The sequence below is a fragment of the Periplaneta americana genome, chromosome 14 (assembly GCF_040183065.1).
Source record: "Periplaneta americana isolate PAMFEO1 chromosome 14, P.americana_PAMFEO1_priV1, whole genome shotgun sequence".
Classification (NCBI taxonomy): domain Eukaryota; kingdom Metazoa; phylum Arthropoda; class Insecta; order Blattodea; family Blattidae; genus Periplaneta; species Periplaneta americana.
In genome coordinates, this window is record NC_091130.1 from 10,642,309 (window position 1) to 10,663,384 (window position 21,076).

The window sequence follows — 21,076 nt, forward strand, 5'->3', positions numbered from 1 at the left end:
AATCGGGATTCGAACCCGGGCCCGCTTGTTTCACGGTCAGACATGCTATTACTCCATAGCGGTGGACGATTTTGTTATTAAGACCACAATTAGATTCACAATGTCTGATTTATTTCTATTTTATTCTTTTATCAGGCATATATGTATTAAAAAATTGATTTTAAACATTAATTATCAGTCATATACGTAAATATCTTCAATATTTTTTTAACGTTTGTCATAAATTCACGCAAACAACCGGGCTTAAAATAAATCTAATTAACTATTTGAACATGTAAAATATCCCTCAGCATAACATATATAATATTAAGACGTCTGCCCCGGCAGAGACTGCTGATGACCTATTGTGACCTCGATATTATTATGATGTGGGGTTCATGCCAAACAGAACGTCACAGCTGCGGGTTAACACGAAAAGTAGACTCTGGCCCTCTGCTGAGCGGAACGGAGATTCATTCTCCGATCATCGGGCGGCTAAGAGTGAAAAGGGAAAGTCCTTTGCGTGCTGCTGGTGGCTGCAGATATCTTCGTCCAAATATCTCGACTGCAGTGCGACATCAAGGAGTGTACACCGCGTGTCGATCACGGGATCTCTAAAATGAGGACGAATGCGTGTTTCAGAACGTTCTGTGCATTGACTCGTAAGTTAATTTTACAACAATGATCGGACCGCATTCTCAAACTCCGCTCAGATAAAAATAAGTCATTTGTCACGTCGCTATGGTGATGTTAATGTGAGTGCGACAGTGTTTTGTTTTCGTGCGTCAAGGTGCCATTTGTCTTGCAGCATCTACAAAGAAATCTACTGATAATTCGAACTGTTTGGAGAAGTCCCTGGGAAGATAGAGGTTATTTGATATCGGGAGCAAGGTTGACAACATTGTAGCCTAACCAATCCCACTGAGCTGCTATGGTGAGTCATTTATCCCTTCCATTATTTATGTGTATAAGGTGCAAGGATATATATATTTTTTTTATTTATTTTGCGTAGTAACTACGTAGTACAGAAGAATGGAGTGTACGACTTTTAAAAACTGGCTGACATAATATTTTGAACTGTGACTTAGTCTTACGTTAAGGCCAAGGAAAAGCTTTTAGACTGTCAAGGAAACTGACGCTAGAAAGCCTTCTTCATTTGTAATAAAAGGATGAAGGAAAACCAGAGTTTAACTTGTGGAGAGAAGCCATTGTTCTGAATTTTAAATCAGTTTTATGTAAATTCTGAGAAATGTCAGGTTACAGGCTCTTCTACTCGCTAAGGAGTTAAGAAGTCGGGACAGGATGTGGGTTAAAAGAGTTTTCACTGTGATTCTAAGAAAGGAATGACAGAAACCAGAGAATAAAAGAAAAGTCTGTATAGAGTGTATTTGGTTAGTGGTACTGAAATTAATATACCTAGGGTAGTAAGAATAAAGCTTAAGTACTTTCTCAAGGTTTATACTTTTGAGTATGAGCACTTCCTGTGATTATATACTCGTAACCACTAGAACATACTCATATTCGAAGAATAAAGACATTCTACGTAACGCGAATATATACTCATCTCTACAGCCTTCTTGATCGTTCAAAAGTTAGTATGTACTCGTGTTACCTATCCTCTTTGATCACATTGCACCGTGATGCTCAGTTTTTTTTATAGACTTTCACATGCTATCCGTATGCTGTAGTGGTTTGTGTTTTGCTTTTTATAAATAAATAAATAAATAAAGAAGTAAATAAACAAATAAATTAATTAATTAAATAATAAAATAAATAAATTAAATAAACAAATAAATAAGTAAATAAATTAATGAATAAATAAATAAACATGAAAGAGAGAGTGAATCAGATAAGCGACGTTAATAAACAGGAAACAAGAAAATAGTACTGGGAAATCATCATTACGGGATGTTGGATATTTCTAGAATTCCAGTTATGCTAATTCTATTTTTTATTATAAAGAGTTATATATATATAATTTAAAGTTACAAGTAATTGCATTTTGCAACTCAAATTTTACAAAATAAACTGTAATTGTTAATTATATTTAACAATACAATCTAACCTTATAATTTGATAGCCATTCATATTTTTATAGGTTATGTTTTTTTTTATGAATAACAAATGCGTGTTTAACCCTTTTTCACATTCACTTTTGTGAAGCGTTAAAGGCTTCTGAAGTTCACGTCTTTTTCTATATTTTTCCATGAGGTACTACATCGTTCATAAATTATGCCATTTCTTTTTAATTTAACTTTAAACTGAACACAAATCAACAAATATTCAGAATTGAGCCTGCTACAAACCATACTCAGAATAACATGAGAACGAACTTATAAATATGAGAATATACTAGCTTTTATTCTTATCAAACATGAGTATATATTCTGTACAAGATGTACACTTGAGTATATTCTACTATGCTTGCATGTTATGAGTATGTAATCAAAAATGAGTAGGTACTCAAATGTTTTTATTCTTACTAACAAGAGTATATACTAAAAAAAAGTCTAGTATATACTATATACTATATACTCATGTTTATTCTTACCACGGATAGTGCTCTAGTCTCTAGATAATCCTGTGGATCCGGGCTCGATCCCCAGTGTACCCCGATTTATAACTTGTGTTGGACAAGTCTGTGGTCCAGGTAACACCGGTTTTCTCCGGGAGCTCCGGTTTCCCTGTGCAGTCCCAACAAATTCCCATCATCACCTCATCTCATCACGGATATAGCGTAGACCAGCCTCCTATGACGCACCCTGGGCAACGACTCTGTCGGTAAATTGGTCTACATGACCGGCTTCATATGGGTGAATGGCGAATAGTCAAGTACCCGCCATTAGACATATACAGGGTGTTTCCGAAGTGGTGTTACAAACTTTCAGGGATGACGGCGAAGGGCACATATATCAATTTGAGATGAAGAACCATGGTCCGGAAATGACTGAGTCAAAAGTTATAAGCAAAAATAGTTGTGTGGAAATGGAATTGTAATTTGGCACCACGTGCCCTCCTTCCCTTAACTTTTGGAACAGTCGTGGAAAAATGATATGGGCCGGATGTCTCCTACGTGGGTACTTGTGCGCGATACAATCTGTGAGCTTGTCTACTGTTCCCATTGGCTCATCCGTATTCGAAAATCAGGTCTGCTTATTCCGCTCTCGTGTACTCCTCCATTTCACTAGGACTGATCACTTTCATCTCATCCAGACGTAGTCGACCTGGTTGGCGAGTTGGTATAGCGCTGGCCTTCTATGCCCAAGGTTGCGGGATCGATCCCGGGCCAGGTCGATGGCATTTAAGTATGTCAGTATATTTACTGGCATGTAAAAGAACTCCTGCGGGACAAATTTCCTGCACATTCGGCGACGCTGATATAACCTCTGCAGTTGCGAGTGTCGTTAAATAAAACAACATTAACATCATCCAGACGTTAAATAGCCTGAGATGTTGATAAAAGCGTTGTAAAATAACCTACTAAAATAAAAAAAAAAAAACGTAATAGGTACCTAGAAAGATTATCCCAAGCATTTTGGGAAATATTTATTTTATTTTGATTTCTCCTTGTAACCACTATTGACAGGTTGCAAAATTGCGAAAAAAAACGCAGGTCCCTAAGAATGACCTATTTTTTAACTTTATTTTACGACGCTGTATCATCCGGCGTGACTCCGCCTCTTTGCTTACGTCTTAGAAAGTGAAGGCTCTATAAAGTCTAGGTAGGTAGTATCGTTCGCCATTTTTGTTCTTACGTTGCCGAGCTATCATACGAGGAATCTATTTGCCACACCGTTAAACATTATCATGTCGTAGCTCCTATGATAATAAATCAAACGCACTGTAATTCAGCAAATAATTGAGCGGCAAATAACGTCTTCGTGTGCTTTCTGCGAACGCCAACGAAAGAGCTAAAATGGCGGGCGATTATATTAAGTATTTATCGAGCCTTAAGAAATGAATCAGCAAATCACAAGACGCACACGTTTAACTGTAGCCGACCTGCAACGCGATTGGCTGCCGGAAATTAGAGCGACGGGACTATAGGTTATTTAACGTCGGTGCAATTGGTGATATCGAGATGGTATTTGGCGAGATGAGGCCGAGGATTCGCCATAGATTATCTGACATTTGCCTTACTGTTGGGGAAAACCTCTGAAAAATCCAAGCAGGTAATCAATCCAAGCGGGAATCGAACCCACGCCCGAGCGAAACCCAGGATCAGCAGGCAAACGCGCTACCGCCTGAGCTACACCGGTGGCTGGAGTATATATTTTAGGTTGTTTCTCTTTAAAGTAGATACAAACAGTTCTCCTACAGCCTATATGTTCCTAGCGACACCGGGTGAGATGTGATAAGCCGGGAAGTGGGGGAGTCTTCTCCCTCAGGGATAAGGGTGTCGTGACACTGAAGGATGCGGAGAACTTTGTTTCCGTCCCTGTAAGTCTCCTGAGATCCCTGTAAGCCTTGTTCACAGACTGCACAACTCCCACCGCCAGCCCCAAGCTGCGTGTTTTCACATCGGGGTGTTACAAATAAACTCACTTCTTATAACTTCAGTGTGCGAGCAAGAGTGAAGTATTGTGTCATCTTGACACTGTGAAATGTGCAGAAAATTACTACTTTATTGTTATTTCGTAATTATTTCTTGCTACTATTTCTTATTTCTGCGTTTTGTGTGCAAACAATAATTGTACGAGTAATTATGTTAGCCAACTCAACCTTGGGACATCGTCGCAAATCAGTCAACAGGCTGGCTGCAGGGTTGAACGCTTGTGAGATCAGATATGATACAGTATGTGCTGGGAAAATCGGTTGCGGGACGTTTTCTTTCTCTAGTACTTCTGTTTCCCTGCCATCATTCTACCATTGCTTCATTATTGCATATTTTAAATAATTACGTAAGATTTTCTCAATTTGTCATTTACTACTACTACTACTACTACTACTACTACTACTACTACTACTACTACTACTAATACCACCACCACTACCACCACCACTTATCTTGTCTCTTTCAACTGTAGAGGTTTTCCAGCGTCGAATTAAAACATGGACGAGATATACCCAACAAATTTTGTCTGAAGCCCTTTGAAAGGGACAGGGTTCTTTCATTTGCCGTAAATCTACGACACGGGAGCCAGAGTTACTTCGTCAGTAAGGAATCGATGTTAAAGATTTTGTCACTCTTTAAAATACGTCGCCCTTGGACGGATTTGAACCCACAAACCTCGGAAGCAACGGCTGGTTTGGTAACCAGGGTAACCATACCACCGAGGACGGCGTCATAGATAAATCGATTAAGATATTTTAGTCGCATAATAAAATCACAGTCTAGTATATACAGTCACGAAGCTTGAGTTTATGAGGGTACTAGGAACAATAGACTGTGCAGGTACTATTTCGCATTGTCTGTAATAGTAGCGAACCTAGTGGTTAGCAACTATCTATGGATGCATATTTATTACGTATTGAGCTTCGTGACTGTATATACTAGACTGTGATAAAATTACAAGATCGCTAAGAAAGCAAATTTGTAAAGAGACGCTTCTAAAAACATGCAGGGTGTTAAAAAAAGTTTCCAATGTTTTAAGAATGGACGTCACATTGAGCACCTCCTGTGAATAAGTGTTCAGATCTCAGAAAGTATATGTTGTGAGACCCATGTTTATTAGACATTATTTTCTTGTTTTGACGCATACTAGCACTTCCTAAAATATTGGATACTTTTTTTTTAATACCTGTATACAGTAAAGTCATGGCTATTCCTTCAGGTTACAGATAGTGAAACATGACTTTAAAGCGGGACCGTCCACACCTGTAGAGTAACGGTCAGCACGTCTGGCCGCGAAACCAGGTGGCCCGGGTTCGATTCCCGGTCGGGCAAATTACCTGGTTGAGGTTTTTTCCGGGATTTTCCCTCAACCCAATATGAGCAAATGCTGGGTAACTTTCGGTGCTGGACCCCGGACTGATTTCACCGGCATTATCACCTTCATCTCATTCAGACGCTAAATAACCTGAGATGTTGATACAGCGTCGTAAAATAACCTACTAAAAAAGTGGGACCAAATGAGAAAGTTAGAAATGATAGAAATGAAATTTCTGTAAAGATCTGGGGGATATAAGCTTTTGGATTGAAAGAGGGCAAAGATATGTGGAATGAACTTCTGTCTGCGGTATCAGTGAACTTATTCAAGCTGGAGAGATAATGCATTGAGGATACAGGGTGACATATATATCAAGGTTATATAAGATTACCGCTCACGAGGCCATAGAGGCCAAGGAAAAGATTAAGGGAACAGTTAGTTCTCTGGACACGAGCAGGTCTGGCAATGGGTAGTCTTTGAAACTGATATCATATTTATCAGTAAATTGAAGATGATGTCATTAATAAAAGAACTCATGTTACATATCAACCAAGGTATGGACAGTAAGACATAAAATTCTGAACGAAATCTGAGAAGTAATTTTTAGAGTGTACCGATGTAAATCAAAACATACTTAATTCTGAAAATGTTTCATCATAATATATATAAAATTTCTATCATGTATAAACCAACAGTACTACACGTTTAATTGTTAATTCTGGTAACATGTTTTATCTGAGGCTTATTAATGAATGGTACGGGCTATTCCATATGAAATCGATCAGTGAAAAACCTCGCATTTTTAATACTCTATTTTTTTCCCTATTTATACAAGGTGCTGAGAAGAGTGCATTTGCAAAAATATACTATCGAAAGTCAAACGGTTTTCGTATTGTTGAGCGACAAATTTAGCGTATTTTATAAAAACAAGCCTCTTTCAGCGCTCAGAACTCTGGAACCATTTACTGCAGAACATTGAACGGGAGCTCATTTTGAAGCTGACATTTGGTAGGTTATGTTAAGAAGTAATCCTTATTTTTATTGTGTACAGAGAGACAGATAATCTGATTTTACTTAGTTTTAGGCTTTTTGCTCATTTGTAAAAATGTAAAAAAAATATTGAGAAAAAACCTTGCATTATTAAGAGGAATTCGGCATTGTTTGCTTAGTGGTACGGCAATAAGTTTCGAGAATATTAAATAAATTATTTTCACACGCCTAGACTTGAACGGCGCAGTACCGCATGCACTGGCCGAGAGCTGAAGATAAGCGAGCATTGGGCGTCATTTTACTCCTGTGTTTATGAAACCTTGTGATAAAACTAGCCCAGCTATGCGCTACTTGACGAAACATCACGTGTTTGTCTCCTGGCCGTGCTTGTCTTGGCTAGCTCCCGTCTCACAGTAGCTGGTTGGTTCACGCGCGTACTATTTATTTTCTTTATTTGATATTTTCATTACTTTCTTATCAACATACCATCAGTAAAAAATATGTGTTTATTTGTACTTTCAATGCGGAATCTAACTACATATTTTTAAAATATTTTTTCCTAGCCAAAGGCGTCTTAATGAGGAAAAATCTAAATGTCTCCATTTCCATAAAAAGTAAGAAAATGTGTTTATATGTCAATATAAACTTTAATTCCTCAGCATCAAAATAAACCATGATTTTGATCATTGGGTGAAAGGGTTTCGGAGCTACAACAGTTTAAAGTTGCTAATTTTATGAAAATACGATAAATTTAAATATTTTTAATTTAAACAGTATGAAGTTCTGATGCCTCAAACTTTGCACAAAGCATTGTATCACAGTTGTCAACGGACAAAAAAAGTTTCATTGTATTTAGAAATTGTAAGGTCAATTTTCCCTATATTTCGGTCGATTTGAGATGGAATAGCTCATATGAACCAAGGTATGGACAGTAAGACATAAAATTCTGAACGAGATCTGAGAAGTAATTTTTAGTGTGTACCGATGTAAATCAAAACATACCTAATTCTGAAATTTTTTTATCGTATATAAAATTTCTATCATGCATAAACCAACAGTACTACAGGTTTAATAGTTAATTCTGGTAACATGTTTTATCTGAGGCCTATTAATGAATGGTACAAAGTTTCACTGGCCGATATTGCATTTTTAATGTGACACAGTTTTTACTAGAAAATACAACTGAATTACTATCCAGTATGAAGATAAATGCAAATAAGACGAAGAGCATGATCATAGGAAGAAAAATACAGAAGATAAACTTGCGAATTCTAAATGAGGCAGTAGAGCAAGTGGACAGCTTCAGATACTTGGGGTGTACTATAAACAGTAACATAAGCTGCTGCCAGGAAGTCAAAAGGAGGATAACAATGGCCAAAGGAAGCTTTTAATAGAAAAAGGAGTGTTTTCTGCGGACCTCTAGAAAAATAACTAAGGAAGAGACTAGTAAAGTGCTTTATATGGAATGCGGCATTGTATGGGGCATAAACATGGACATTACGATGGAATGAAGAGAAGCGAACAGAAGCATTTGAAATGTGGATATGGAGAAGAATGGAGCGTGTGAAGTGGACAGACAGAATAAGAAATGAAGCTGTGTTGGAAAGAGTGGGTGAAGAAAGAATGATGCTGAAACTGAACAGGAAGAGGAAAAGGAATTGGTTGGGTCACTGGCTGAGAAGAAACTGCCTACTGAAGGATGCACTGGAAGGAATGGTGAACGGGAGAAGAGTTCGGGGTAAAAAAAAGATATCAGGTGATAGACGACATTAAGATATATGGATCATATGAGGAGACAAAGGGGAAGCAAAAAATGGGAAAGACTGGAGAACGCTGGGTTTGCAGTGAAAGACTTGCCCTTGGGCAGAACACTAAATGAATGAATGAATGACCCTTACATTTTAGAGGTTGCCAAAAGTTAATTTTGAGTTAGAAAAATAAACATGCGCATTTATCTTAAAAGAAGGCTCGATGTGCAAAATCCAGTTTGAACAATGACATTCTCTCCCGATTTCAAAGGGCATTCTGGATGATACATTACTTACTTACTGGCTTTTAAGGAACCCGGAGGTTCATTGCCGCCCTCACATAAGCCCGCCATCGGTTCCTATCCTGTGCAAGATTAATCCAGTCTCTATCATCATACCCCACCTCCCTCAAATCCATTTTAATATTATCCTCCCATCTAAGTCTCGGCCTCCCTAAAGGTCTTTTTCCCTCCGGTCTCCCAACTAACACTCTATATGCATTTCTGGATTCGCCCATACGTGCTACATGCCCTGCCCATCTCAAACGTCTGGATTTTAAGTTCCTAATTATGCCAGGTGAAGAATACAATGCGTGCAGTTCTGTGTTGTGTAACTTTCTCCATTCTCCTGTAACTTCATCCCGCTTAGCCCCAAATATTTTCCTAAGCATCTTATTCTCAAACACCCTTAACCTATGTTCCTCTCTCAGAGTGAGAGTCCAAGTTTCACAACCATACAGAAGAACCGGTAATATAACTGTTTTATAAATTCTAACTTTCAGATTTTTGGACAGCAGACTTCTCAACCGAATAATAACACGCATTTCCCATATTTATTCTGCGTTTAATTTCCTCCCGAGTGTCATTTATATTTGTTACTGTTGCTCCAAGATATTTTAATTTTTCCACCTCTTCGAAGGATAAATCTCCAATTTTTATATTTCCATTTCGTACAATATTGTGGTCACGAGACATAATCATATACTTTGTCTTTTCGGGATTTACTTCCAAACCTATCGCTTTACTTGCTTCAAGTAAAATTTCGGTGTTTTCCCTAACCGTTTGTGTATTTTCTCCTAACATATTCACGTCATCTGCATAGACAAGAAGCTGATGTAACCCGTTCAATTCCAAACCCTGCCTATTATCCTGAACTTTCCTAATGGCATATTCTAAAGCGAAGTTAAAAAGTAAAGCTGATAGTGCATCTCCCTGCTTTAGCCCGCAATGAATTGGAAAAACATCAGATAGAAACTGACCTATACGGACTCTGCTGTATGTTTCACTGAGAGACATTTTAATTAATCGAACTAGTTTCTTGGGAATACCAAATTCAATAAGAATTTCATATAATACTTCCCTCTTAACCGAGTCATACGCCTTTTTGAAATCTATGAATAACTGATACACTGTGATACATTAAGTTAGCCAAAAGTTTTTCAACTTTTCTGTGTTTTTCAATATTATAAATAACTTAATATAAATGGAACAAATAACTTTAAGTGGATTGATTTCTGAATTTATGGCATTCTTTTAGAAGACTGTTTTTTCAGTCAAGAGTAGCTGAAAAATAAGATTATCTATTATTATCGGACTTCTGACTGTTTATGTTATACAAATTTGCAATTTATCTTAATACGTAACCGGGTATGTATTTCTGGTCCCCGTACAAAGTCCAGAAACTGATATTCTTCCTTTATCATTTTCTACAACTCAAGACAAGATGACGTTCGTGTAATATGGAATCTCCAGGTTTGTTCTGACAGAATCTGGTGATAGCCTGTTTCTTCTGTCCTCTGGACATTCGTAAGAGAAAACACCCTTTCCAGATTACAATTTTGCATGATGTAAAGTGGAAGTAATATCAAGAAAATACAACTAGAAGTAACAATCGATACAGTGAAATATAAACAGGCGATATTATAATTCTGGACAACAAATACCCGTCTTCTTTTGACACTTACTTACTTACGGCTTTTAAGGAACTCGGAGGTTCATTGCCGCCCTCACATAAGCCCGTCATCGGTCCCTATCCTGTGCAAGATTAATCCAGTCTCTGTCATATCCCACCTCCCTCAAATCTATTGATATATTATCCTCCCATCTACGTCTCGGCCTCCGCAAAGGTCTTATTCCCTCCGGCCTCCTAACTAATACTCTATATGCATATAGTAATTCGTCCTTGTTTTGAGTATTTTAAGTCGTCTTATGTGTATTTCGAACTGTTCATAACCAGTACCGGTAACGCTTTCAAAGGAAAGTACATGATTTTTTTTCGCCATTTTGCTAATCCATCAGAACATAACCTCAAAATATCATCTTGTTAGGACTTTATTGGAAGATATGCTAAGTTCCAGTTAGGCGATACTTTACCGAGACAAGGTAAAAACCGGACATTGTAAAATCGAACAATTGGTAAAGTACCATTAAAAGTAACCCTAAATTTTATAACTGGCGATCGTTAAAACGGGCCTAATATATGAACGACTTGGAGTAAATGAGCGCGAAATCTGAGTGAACACTAACCCACTATTCAATTGAATGATTTCGTTACTGTAGATACATTAACAGAAAGTCACAATTTAAGTCACACAGAATAATTGTGTGCACTCAAAGTTGAGTTTCTGGCGTCTTGTCAGCCCATTTGAGTTGTGTGGATATAAAGGGAAGAATTGTGACGGTGTCATGTACGGTTCCTGGAGTAGCTCAGTCGGTAGAGCATTCGTGCGCTAAGCGAATGGTCCCGGGATCGATACCCGGCGCCGAAACAATTTTTACCTTGAAATTATTCAAGCCTGCTTCAAAGGGAGCTTCTACCTGAAAGCCAGATTTGCATACCACTATTCAATTGTTATTAATTTATTGTTATTGGACGGCTGATATGGTACAGTACATATTCAGTAAAATGGAGGAAAATCATAATTAATAATGTAACACATAAATCACATTAAATTAATTTCACTTTTTGTCATATTCACAATCCTTATTAATACATAGTGAGATATTTCTGCTGTCTGATGGAAAGCAGTGGTTTTCTTGAAATGAATAATTTTATACGTGATTAATATCATCTGGAATTTTGTAAGCATTACCGCCATCCGGAAGAAGTAATTTTTAAGCTCTTACAATCGGGAAATATCTTTTTTTCCGGGATATAACGAACTCATAACGTATTTATAGTTTTGATCCTTGGTAATTACAAAACTTGTTCTCAGTCAAATACTAAACGACCCTGTATTGATAGTGCAGTTATGTTCGAGCGGTATTTAAACTCAGGAGCAATGAAATAAATCTTCACTAATCACTTGATGGTTATCATTTCAGTTCAATTTAGTTCCTGTTTCTTCGAGTTTCTTGTTTATTTTTCCACTTCTTTTTCGTCCATCAGTCGATTCTTTAGTGATGTTTGAAATATCATTTACTAATTCCTCAAATTCTCTGAGTTCCTCACCATTGCTTTTTATAATTAATCTAATAACTGACAATGTACAATTCCGAGAACGTGTTCGTTTTAATGCCGCAAGTATAAACAATTAAGCAGTAGTTCAATAACAGTTTACAGTCCTTCATGTCTCTCCTCATCACTTGTTACTATCGATTTCAGGTAGCAATAAATCTTCATTTAATGACGAGTCTCGTTATCCGTGTCGTCGGACATAACGGATTGCGTATATATGGGAAACTGAATTGTTTTATCCTTCTGGAGTAATCTGTGATCAAGCTCTGATATCATACTACAGTCTAATCCCTTTAAAGTGGAGCACTCTCCTTAATGTAAATCAGAGGGGAATCTAAAAGGGGAAAGAATATTGAAATATCACGTTTTACTAAAACAGGAGTTTTGTTGAAATACCAACGAATGTAATAATCTGTGAACAGAGATGGAATTAGTATACAGGATGATTCAGTGACTATGTTACAAACGCTTAGGGATGATAGAGGATACAATTCTGAACAACTTTCGTATAGGAACCTATGTCCGGAAACATTCCGTTTGGTAGTTACAAGGCTAGATATGTTAGTGAAACAGCTGGAATCGAACTCAAGGCCATCCTTTTGAAGTTTCGTTGCAAACAACAGTTCCTGCAAACGTTGGTGATTTCTCATAAACATGGTATGAGCTAGTTCGCATTGTAAATTATATTTTGACTGATTAAATCTTGTAACTTTTCCCGCAACTTGCTGATATATCCATTTCGTTTATGGACGAGCGAAAGGCAGACATGGATTCCTATATAAAAGTTCATAATTGTCTCTCCTCTATCATCCCTAAGAGTTTGTAACATAGTCATGAATCATCCTGTAGTTTTCTTAGGATACATTAGTTTTTCCTGCCTCCTACATTGTAAATACCAACTTATTATAAGCACCATCACCACCGTCTACCGACAACACTGAAAAATCCAAAGGATTGAAGTCGAGGCACCTGGGAGGCCATGTTTTAAATGAAAATGAGTCGGTGCTCCGTCATGCATGTATCACAGCAGCTGCCTTTCCTAAAGAGCTAAATCATCCGAAAAATCGTGTAACTCATATTGGAGAAAAATGGAGGTACGCACAATCTTAAAGTCTGGCAGGTCAGAAACGAGGTTGCAAATGTACGAGATGTATTCCGTTGGTAGCGACAGTGATGACATATCTCGGAAACGGATGGTTTCCGGACTTAAGTTCATTAGGATTGTTTGCCTTTTGCCAGTGTCCTCTAGTCACCCCTGCAGTTTGTACCTGTATTTGTGAAACATTCTGTATAGGACGCACAGTGGGCAAAAGCGCGACTAAGTATACAAGGGTTCGTGCTGGGTCCGATCCTTGAAAAGTCAAACTAAACATTCACTACTTATGGCTTTTAAGGATCCCGGAGGTTCATTGCCGCCCTCACATAAGCCCGCCATCAGACACTATCCTGAGCAAGATTAACCCAGTCCCTACCATCATATTCCACCTCCTTCAAATCCATTTTAATATTATCCTCCCATCTACGTCTCGGCCTCCTCCCCAAAGGTCTTATTCCCTCCGACCTCCCAACTAACACACTATATACATTTCTGGATTCGCCCATACGTGCTACATGCCTTGCCCATCTCAAACGTGTGGATTTAATGTTCCTAATTATGTCAGGTGAAGGATACAATGCGTGCAGTTTTGCGTTGTGTAACTTTCTCCATTCTCCTGTAACTTCATCCCTCTTAACCCCAAATATTTTCCTAAGAACCTTATTCTCAAACACCCTTAATCACTGTTTTCTCTCAAAGTGAGAGTCCAAGTTTCACAACCATACAGAGCAACCCGTAATATAACTGTTTTATAAATTCTAACTTTCAGATTTTTTGACAGCTGACTAGATGACAAGATCTTCTCAACCGGTTAAACAATCACTACAACCATCAATTCCACAACCACCTTTTCCTCTATTGTCACTATTGAGGGGTTCGGGAGTAAAACATGATAAGTGACGTTTTAGTGTTTTGAAGTTGTTATTGGTAGGTAAACATTTATATATGTAACAGTTTGTGTACTGTAGTTACCAGGAAAGTACTCGTAAAATCTGTATACTTCTGCCATCTGTTGAGATGTTTCGAAAACTAACTAATACATTAGATGTAGAATGTGAGATACCATATTATACGCTACATATCTCATGTTTGTTCTCACTGTTACTGCACTATTACTGAAACATAGGACTCCTTTGCCCAGTTTGTTTTCGCAAATACTGCAGAGTTGTTGCCTGATACTAACGCAGGTGTTTTCTTGTAGAAAAGCATCCTACGCAACACAAGACAAGCGATACACTTAATGTATGGGTATGTGTGGGATGAATGAGATCTCACCTAGTCTTGAACCCGAAACTATAGATATTTAGTCATTAGCACAACTAAATAAAAAGTTTCGTGACCGAGAACTCCTCATGATGTTAAATTTGTTTTGAGTTTGGATTGTACAGTATATCTGAAAGAACACGTGGTAGACTCCAACACAAGTAAAACTCTGGTTATTAAGTGAATAGCTATAAAGAATATATAATTTTAGAATAATGTGTAATAGGCCTTTGTTGTGAGACACTGAAAGCCTTCAATTTTATGCATCAGGTTATTTGTGAAGTACTCAAATCTTTTGACTGGTATCTATGTTACATAGAAAATAATTTATAGGTACATTATTTTGTACTTGATGCAATTAATTTTCTTTGTCTCGCTTAAGGCCCTTCTATATTTATGAAGCTCGTTATGCCACAAGGTACCAAATATCGTATTGACCTACATATGAAAGAACTGTGGGCAGGTGGAAGTCCTGCTGCTTGTGTTATTGACGCCATGTCCTGAATCTCTTATGAGACTTCCAGTCACATGTGGCTGCGGGGTTAGAGGCCAAGGCCACCTTGAATTTATTGACAAGAGGTCGGCAAGGCCATCTCGATCTTATTTTAGGAGTGGAAGAACAAGGAAGGATGTATTTCATATTGTTTAATAAACACTCGAAACTTTACTGTTTATTGTGACTTCGGAAAGAGTTGTGCATTTTTTTAGATATATTTTGTAACTAGTTAATATTTATTAATTAAAATATCTTGTTAAGGTCTCTTTTGCATGAACATCGTTGTAAGTTAATACCAGGTTAAAGATAGAGGTTTTCAAGGAAATAGGTAAATTTATTTTCTCATATTTTTTACACAATCTTAAAAATTATTACTCGTTGCCATTACTTCACCGTAGATGTTGTATGTGTCCACCATTTTGTTCTTGTATATGTAACAGACTCTCTTCAATGCTGTATACAGCAGCTTTGAGTTCGTGTTCTGAAATATCTGCAACAATGTGTGTGATAGAGTCCTTCAACTCATCAATTGCCATAAGTTTGCTGAAGAACATTCTTTCTTTCAGATAGCATCACAGCTAATATCTGATGGGTAACTATCTGGCGATCTTGCAGGCCAAGGTACAGGAAAATGCCTACTAATAACATGACCACCAGAACGATAAGAAACAAAGAAACTCGTTGTCATGGTGATGCAAAAAAAAATCAATTTCGTATGTTATAAGCCAGTGACAGAATTTTTAAGATTGTATAGAAAATAAAGAAAATATGAGCAAATAAAGTTATCACTTATTTTTAAAAAATCTTATAAATTACAGTATGTTAATTTATGCTGCTACATTCCTTATTTATAATCTTATGCTGATTTATTATTTTCTTTATTAAAGATACTTTCAGAGATATTCGCTACAAACGGAGATAAAAGAATGTTATAGTAGCTGATGATTCGTTGACAAAAGTGCAAAATCTCGAAAGTCTCAGGACTTAAGAAGTTTTGCACTTTTGCCAGTGAATTATAAAATCCGTCTGGTGCGTGTGACAGATACATTTTAATGTAAACTATATCGGAATCTGAATTTACTTTTTTGAGGTTACCGTCGGAAGATATTTGAAAATACGTATAATGAAGAGACAACATAAATTAATTTTTTTTTCTGAAATAAAATATTTTGGTGTTTTCTTGCAGATAACTATAAAATTGAACGTACTTTTTATGTATTTGTTTATTTGTTGAAATTGATACATTACTAGTCCCGACGCTGTTATTTCAGGCGTGACTCCTCCTCTTTGCTTACGTCTTAGAAAGTGAAGGCTCTATAAAGTCTAGGTAGGTAGTATCGTTCGCCATTTTTGTTCTTACGTTGCCGAGCTACCATACGAGGAATCTGTTTGCCACACTGTTAAACATTATCATGTCGTAGCTCCTATGATAATAAATCAAACGCAATGTAATTCAGCAAATAATTGAGCGGCAAATAACGTCTTCGTGTGCTTACTGCGAACGCCAACTAAAGAGCTAAAATGGCGGGCGATTATATTAAGTATTTATCGAGCCTTAAGAAATGAATCAGCGAATCACAAGACGCACACGTTTAAATGTAGCCGACCTGCAACGCGATTGGCTGCCGGAAATTAGAGCGACGGGACTATAACATATTGTACAATAACTTCATAAAACAGTATTTAGATACTAGGCCTAACCAATAAAATTCTTCTTAAAAATTTCATAAAACGTATTGAGTAAATTTATTTATGTACATGTACATGTATGCATGTAACCATTCTAATACCAGCTAAACTGTTAATTTATTTTACTATAATTTGTTTACAAATAGACTGATGTGTTTATTTTGGAAAGATGAACGTACTGTCACGTTATAACTCTTATGGAATTCCCATGGAGCAACTGTACTTCCATCTAGCAGGCGTTACCATGGAAATGGTCAGTTTGATATATATGTGATCAGAGGTTACAAGACAACTATCATAATAAAATGACGATCGACACGAACAGCTGTTCCACAGGCGCCATTTTTTAATCTGTATACAACGCTTAAAGAGGGAGTTTCGTGTATAAGCACTTCTCATGTGTAGTTACAGGCTGTTTATACATCCATCGCTTATGCACGTTTATTAGTAACGTTTCCTGTTCCGTCTTTGCATAAGTATCGTATAAAATTATACACTATAATAGTTCATTAAAACTTCTAATATCAATTGTTATGACAACGATTCAATTTTATGCAAACATTCTTAAAATGCAAGAAGCAGAAATCAGCCGTTTCATGACGTGTAAAACAAACGCGTATATCCGTTTTCAGGGCTTTTAATACTGTTTTGCTGGTTTGTCAGTAAAGTACACGTCTGTTACGCAAGTACACGTCGTAATTATCCAATAAGCTTTAATATGTAACGTGTAATAATACACAGAAGGACGTTGGCAGCCTGAGCAATTTGGCAGCGGTGCCAACTTGATGGATTTTTCCTTTCAAAATACTCTGCGGCATTGTCGTGAACACAGACCATATTTACAGCTCAGGTGACTGCTCTGAGCTCAAGAGGGCAAGGTTCGATTCTCGTCATGGTCGATTACTGGAATTTAAGTGAAAGGCTGTCTTTACTCCTGAAAGATCATACATAATAATAATAATAATAATAATAATAATAATAATAATAATAATGATAATAATAATAATAGTAATAATAAATAATTATATTGAAAATGATGATAATAATAACAATAATAATGTTAATGTTAATGCTGATGATGATAATGGTAGTAGTAATAATAATAATAATAATGAAAATAATAATGATAATAGTAATAATTATGAAAATGATAATAATAACAATAATAGTGATTATGATAATTGTAATAATGATAATGATCATGGTAATGATAATAATAATAATAATAATAATAATAATGATAATGAAAGTGATAATAATAATGATAATAACGATAATAGTAACAATCATGAAAATAATAATAATGATAATAATGATAATAATAATAATAATAATAGTAATAATTATGAAAATGATAATAATAACAATAATAATGATAATGATAATTGTAATAATGATAATGATCATGGTAATGATGATAATAATAATAATAATAATAATAATAATGATAATTAAAGTGATAATAATAATGATAATAACGATAATAGTAATAATCATGAAAATAATAATAATAATAATAATAATAATAATAATAATACTTACTTACTTACATACTTACTGGCTTTTAAGGAACCCGGAGGTTCATTGCCGCCCTCACATAAGCCCGCCATTGGTCCCTATCCTGAGCAAGATTAATCCAGTCTCTATCATCATATCCCACCTCCGTCAAATCCATTTTAATATTATCTTCCCATCTACGTCTCGGCCTCCCAAAGGTCTCTTTCCCTCCGGCCTCCCAACTAACATTCTATATACATTTCTGGATTCAACCCATACGTGCTACATGCCCTGCCCATCTCAAACGTCTGGATTTAATGTTCCTAATTATGTCAGGTGAAGAATACAATGCGTGCAGCTCTGCGTGTTAGGTTTCGTAACAAGCTGTTTTTTTACGGTGATGGGTTGTTAGCCCTTCGCCCAACCCCCAAGCTGGAGGACCACCCCTCATCGGCTGTCCACGACTGCTTATTCAATATATTCACAGCTACCCTCCATATTTGGAGGCCATCTCCTCTATCCGCAACCTGAGGACGCGCCATGCCTTGGTGATGGGGACCCACAATACTATGGCTATGATAGTCTTATTTATTGCAGTGTACTTTGTTCTATGAAGTTGGAGATGTATGTAAATTCCTGCATTTGGACAATTTAAATCAATAAACTCGCTTAAATAATCCACATATTTTGTCGCGATATGAATCACCACAAAACCGCCAACTGAATTTCAAATTTTGTTAATGGTAATGACTGAGCAGCTGGCAATTCATCTTTAGTAATAGTAATAGTAATTTATTCACCATAAAGACCTTTACAAATCATGGCTTCGTCAATCTTATTTCTAAGTCTTAATCTAGTTTCTGATTATACTATAGGCATATTTATGAATTTGTAGCTTTGTTATTGCAGGACATCTGCTGACATGATTTAAGAAGAACCGTATCTAAGATAGAATAAAAATAATAATAATAATAATAATAATAATAATGACAATGGAAATAATAAAGATAATGAAAATGATGATGATAATAATAATAATAGTAATAATCATGAAAATGATGATAATGATAACAATAACAATAATAATGTTAATGTTAATACTGATGATGACAATGGTAATAATAGATCTAATAATGAAAATGATAATAATGGTCATAGTAATAAGCATGAAAATGATAATTGTAACAATGATAATGATAATGATATTAATGATAATGGTAATGATAATAATAATGATAATAACGATAATAGTAATAATCATGAAAATAATAATAATAATGATAATGATAACAATAATGATAATGAAAATGATAATAATAATAATAATAATAATAATAATAATAATAATAATAATAATGTGTACTGGAGTACAGATTTTATCATCTTCTTGCTAACATTATTATTATTATTATCATTATTATTATTATTATTATTATTATTATTATTACTATAATTTAAAGAAATAATTTGCTCTACATAAATGGTACAATTAGATAAAGACTTCTTGCAAAAGTTTAAGTACATCAGTCAGTTGTTTCAGTGGTGTAGATTTATAGTTATGGTAGTTTTAATACAAATTTGTTTACAGCACTCTAAATTATATTTTATGTAAGAATCAGGCTTTTGCGTGAAGCATAACTAGAATCGAAGTGAAAAGTAAAACGTTCACGTTACAGTCCGGCCTTGCCACGTGGTGCTTTACAGCTTATGCTGCAGGCCCGCCATATCTTCATTTATTCTGTGTCGTGTGGCTTTGTCATGTCTAATTTGTTGCTAGATGGGTGGGAGTCTTTCGGAGAGGAAGGAAATTCAGTTGTCACAAACAGAACGCTGTTAGAGCAACGACGTCTTCCAAGGGTTTGGCAACGTGTCCTTAATATAGTAGCGGAATGTATTCAAATTCTCTAATATTAAAGTCGTCGTTTTTATTTTTAATGGAGGAAGGACTGAAAGGTTTGCACTGCAGACTGAGGCTTATTGTGGTTATCACTCCTGTTCTGTAAATGATTTTTTTGTCGCCGAACGGTTGCGCTCTTGTACGAATACAGCAGGTTGCAGCGTGAACTTAAGTCGGGCTATGTTAATGATGATGACGATGACATTTAAATTAATGATGGCGAAATGAGTCCGAGGTCCAACGCTGAAAGTTGCCCAGAAATTCTTCTTCAATCGGTTGAGGAAAAAACTCGGAAAAAAACACGTAACTTGTCCGAAACAGATTTGAACCCGGGTCCGCTCGTTTCGTGGTCTGACGTGCTAACCGTTACTCCATAGCGATGGATTAAGTCGTTGTAAATAAATTTACTTTGTAAAATTGCTCTGTTGCCAATAATTCTCGAACGCTGTATTAATGTCGATTTCCTACACCTTGATCTTTTAAGGGAGGCGATGGGTGGAATTTCTATTTAGACAGGGTGGAAGTGAAATAACCCTGCAGATTGAAAGGGACGATAGGGTACACGTAAATGAATAGAAAACCTGTATTACATTTTTAAATTGAATGCACGGTTAATTAGAAAATTAAATTTTAAGTTTCAGCAGTCCGGCAACATCGCCGCTAACACATTATACTCGTGATACAGATGTAAGAGGTCAACGTACTCGGTGTGTCTAGGTAGGTGAGCTACTTTCTGCCAAAACGTTGCCACATATTCGCATGTGCAGTGACTTGAATTTAGAGATTTTTAAAATTAAATTTACACGAAAACCGTTTACGCTTTTAAAATACTCCAGAGGGATAAATTATTCTTTATTAGTTTTCCTATCAATATGGATAAAAATCACGATCCTACTCGCTATAGTTACGAATAAGAGATTGTTAAACATTTGAGAAACACATTTTTTTTTCTGAGAAAACTATGAACTTTTCATCAAGCCAATATGATGTTATAGTTTTTGATGTTATAGTTTTTTGTTACATATAACATGAGCTATTCGTTCTGGAAATCTGCAACGCTATTTCACTTCTATTCTGCATATAATATTATATTTT

The 21,076-nt window shown here is 36.1% G+C and overlaps 1 protein-coding gene across 2 annotated transcripts in view; it reads left to right on the forward strand.

Moving 5' to 3' along the window:
• Positions 1-454: 454 nt before the first annotated feature.
• Positions 455-21,076, forward strand: part of cu (NADP/NADPH phosphatase nocturnin) — a 271,415-nt gene continuing 250,793 nt past the window's right edge. For both annotated transcript variants that reach the window (XM_069844946.1, XM_069844952.1), the window contains exon 1: positions 455-913. The gene's annotated coding sequence lies outside the window, so the exon portion shown is untranslated. The remainder of the gene's footprint in view (positions 914-21,076) is intronic.